The 3,569-nt window shown below is 39.8% G+C and overlaps 1 protein-coding gene across 1 annotated transcript in view; it reads left to right on the top strand.

Moving 5' to 3' along the window:
- The first annotated feature begins 3,470 nt into the window (after positions 1 to 3,470).
- The window catches only part of MYF6 (myogenic factor 6 (herculin)), a 2,548-nt gene continuing 2,449 nt past the window's right edge, over positions 3,471 to 3,569 (top strand). The window contains exon 1 of the mRNA XM_009327520.1: positions 3,471 to 3,534. The gene's annotated coding sequence lies outside the window, so the exon portion shown is untranslated. The remainder of the gene's footprint in view (positions 3,535 to 3,569) is intronic.

Below are 3,569 nucleotides of genomic sequence, written 5' to 3'. Positions count from 1 at the left end.
CATTCCTGACAAATTAAAATGAGAAAGGAAACACATCCTAGGTGAGTATTTGAGTGCACCTCTTGACACATCAGGAGAAATGGCAGACAATTAACCCTCTAATAGCTTAGACTGGTGTCCTAACTGTGTAACATACAGATTACAAGTGACAACAAAACATGGTCGTTAACACATATCCCCAGACATGCCACCTACCCTTACCTGAATACACTACCAAACTCAGGTGAGAAGGTCTTCTGTGTGAATTGGAATTGACAGAGAACAGGACAGGAGTAAGAGCCTAGACTTCTTCTGTAGCAAAGAGGTACTCTAAGTGGTTGCCTTGAGACTATAATGGGGTCAGTGTATCATTTTTTTCTGTTGAGAAATTAGATGAAAAACGCTAACATTTTAAAAGGAGGTGCTATTGTTCCTGCAAAAAAAAGGACATGTTAGAAATATCAGTAGAAGATATCAAGTCAAATGTTAGAGGGATTTTAGAAACTTGGTGAAACACAAGTTTTGAAGAATATAAACTGTTTGAAAAAGACAGAAATAAAGGCAGAAGAACAGCATTTTGTATTAACAATAAAATACGTTGAAAGGGAAAGTTTCTGCTAAGAAAGATGCTGTTGAACGTGAGTGGCAAAGGAAAAAAAGGAGAGTGGGAATGTGAACATAAAAATTTCCATATCTGAAGTGCAAACAAACTCCGAGAACCCCAGTATGCCCACAGCTGGGCCTACGCTGGTAACCTGCACTTCAGAAATCTGCAAGAAGCAACTGAAGAATCATTACCTGGTAGCCAAGGTATCTAACCATCTCTCAAATCAAGGGGGGTATTGTATGAGTAGAATAGGACTATAACAAAGACAGGCTGAAAATTTCACCTTCGCCTAGGTGCCCTTTCAGAGTGCCTGATCCCGCTGCAAAGAAGTGTCAAAGAGATCAAAGATTAAAAATACACAATGCCTGTGTCTGGAAGAATCTTGAGGAGACTGAAGGAGAAAAAGGAGGTATTTGGAGCGGTATGCAGTGCTATGTGGGTCCTAGATGACAAAATACTTCTCTATAATTCTGAACTTCTGCTTAAACCATAAGGTGTCAAGAGTGACCTGGGCCGTTGCAGGCTCATTATTCAACCACAATTGTCCAGAAAAGTTTATGTGGAAAAGTGAATTTGGAGGGACTGAAGTTCTGGAGATCAGCTGTGACTTAAAATGCAGTGCTTCTTTCTTGGATTTGGGTCAACCTGACCACATACTGAATTTACCACTCACTGACTTACTGAAATACTTCTTTGGTAGGATAACAGACCTGGTAGACCAGTGAAATACAGTACATCCCATATTTTACTTGTGTAAATATACTGAAAGTACATTTTCAGTAGAGTACCACAGTATTCTGGTGGAAGCAGTAACAATTCAATAAAGAACTGGCTTCACAGACTGAGAGTGAGTTTTTCTGCAAGGAGCTATCAAGCCGACTGAAGTTACAAGCAGAGTTCAGCAGTGATCCTCCTTCCAATTCTATGTGCAGTTGTTCTTATTCACGTACTTTTACTTCCTCTTATGTCTTTGTGCTTATTTCTAACATGATCTGGAATGTAAGGCATGAAGAAAAAAAAGACCAGCACCAACTTTTGAATCCTCCACTTCGTCCACTTTTGTAATGGAGAACATGACTGAGGACATTTTGTTCAAATCTGCTAGGGTTGTTTGCTAGCTGTGTTATGTTCACCAAGGAGCTGGAATGGGAGATGTGATGGCTACAGCAAAATTCAAGTTGCTTATGTGATGGGGAAATTGGATGACTTCATTCAAATTAAAATTCAGTTACAGTTGATAGGAGTTTTGCTCAATAAAGGGCTAACTATGCTGGGCCCACATTACTGTGAGGAACCAAATCTGTTTACTCTAGCACTAAGTGCTGGAAAGAAAGAACTTATTTTGTTTCCTGTTTAAAAAAAAAATAAATCTGTTGACAGCAGAAGGAGCATCTGGCTCCTAAACTTCCAGTTTCCCAACTCCCTAAGTCCAGTTAAAACTCTTGAAAGGACAACAACAATTTGGTAATGATATTTCTCCCTTAAACTAAGTTTTCATTTGTGCACCTTACCAGTAGATTGATCTCGTCTCTGTCTTGTTCCAAACATTCCCAGAGCAGTAGTGAAGAAACTAAAGATTAAAACAAAAAACGACTGTAGTAAATGTGAAAATGTTTTAAATAATCAGCAGACTTATGATTTTTCTTTTTTTTATTACTACATTCACTAACGGTATGGGACAAACATCCCTGTAGGACTCCAAAGCATGTAACGCTCCTCCCTGGATCATCAGCAAATTAAATGAGAAACACAAGGGATGGGTAAAGGTCAACATTATATCCCTTTTTAAAGGTAGAAAATTAAATCACAGGGAAATTAAGTGACTGGTCAAAGGTCAAACAGAAAGCAAGTTGCAGAGCATGGAAACTGAGAAACTGTGTCTTATGTTCAGCTCCTTAACTGCAAGACTACCCTTTCTTTAATCTGAAGAGGAAAAAAACCTCAGTGCTGGAATATTAATATCAAAATTTGTTTCACTGAGAACAGTCTGAATTTCTTTGTCTCATCCAAAACTGGATACTGTTCTGCCTCATTAAGGCAGAAATGAGATCCATTCCAACAACACTTGATTTGGTCAAAACAAAATCACAACTACTCTTTGAGATTTTTGTACTCAGAAAAATTGGTTTTGCAATGAGTTTTGGAGAAACAGTCACGTCAATGATCAATTTCATTGTCGCTTTCAAGAAATGACCAAAAATGCCATGGTTCCCTTCAGAAAGAATGAGGTTAGAAGCTACATTTGAGAGATCTTGTGGTATTTCCGGGGGCTTCATCCACTCTTCATATGTTACTGTGGGTTTCTATGAAAAAGCATACACATATGTGTGTATACACATGTATACACACGTACAGTTGTGTACACATGTATACACACATATATACACACACAGAAATATGCTTACTTATCCACATAAATATACATACATATGTGTGTGTGTCTGTAGATATGGACACATACATATGCATATACACATATATATATTTTTACATAAGCAGAGAGAAATTACATGGGATTTAAGGGACAGAAGGCGGTCCGGGGAAAGAGGCAAACAGGCCATTTTCCCATACCTTCTCTTTCTTGATGCAAGAGATGCCTAGACATGATGTGACATTACAGTATAGGCTAACAGAGAGTGATCACAAGCTCCATTTCTGTCTCAGGGGCTAGGAAGCTCTATATACCTTGCCAGGCCTGAGGGATTAAACTGCAGTTACACCAGATGCCGATGCCTGGGCTTGCTTGCCCTAAACAACCTCAAGGACAGCGGCTGTCTGGAGAGCCCCATGAGACTGTAACCCAGTCACCTGGAATCACTCCTGTCACCTCACGGGCAACGTGGGAAAGTTCAGATTAAAAGACTAAGCCGAGGTGCAATAACTGTGGGTGCTTCAGCACCGCAGCAAGGCTCTGCCTTGACAGCCTTACCCCTGTGTGTAGAGGAACAGTAAGCTTGGCTCCTAACCTTGGGCTGGCCCGGGT

The sequence above is a fragment of the Pygoscelis adeliae genome, unplaced genomic scaffold, assembly GCF_000699105.1.
Source record: "Pygoscelis adeliae isolate BGI_AS28 unplaced genomic scaffold, ASM69910v1 Scaffold113, whole genome shotgun sequence".
In the NCBI taxonomy this organism is placed as follows: domain Eukaryota; kingdom Metazoa; phylum Chordata; class Aves; order Sphenisciformes; family Spheniscidae; genus Pygoscelis; species Pygoscelis adeliae.
Note: the sequence above shows the minus strand (reverse complement) of the source record. Positions and strands in the feature narration are given on the sequence as shown.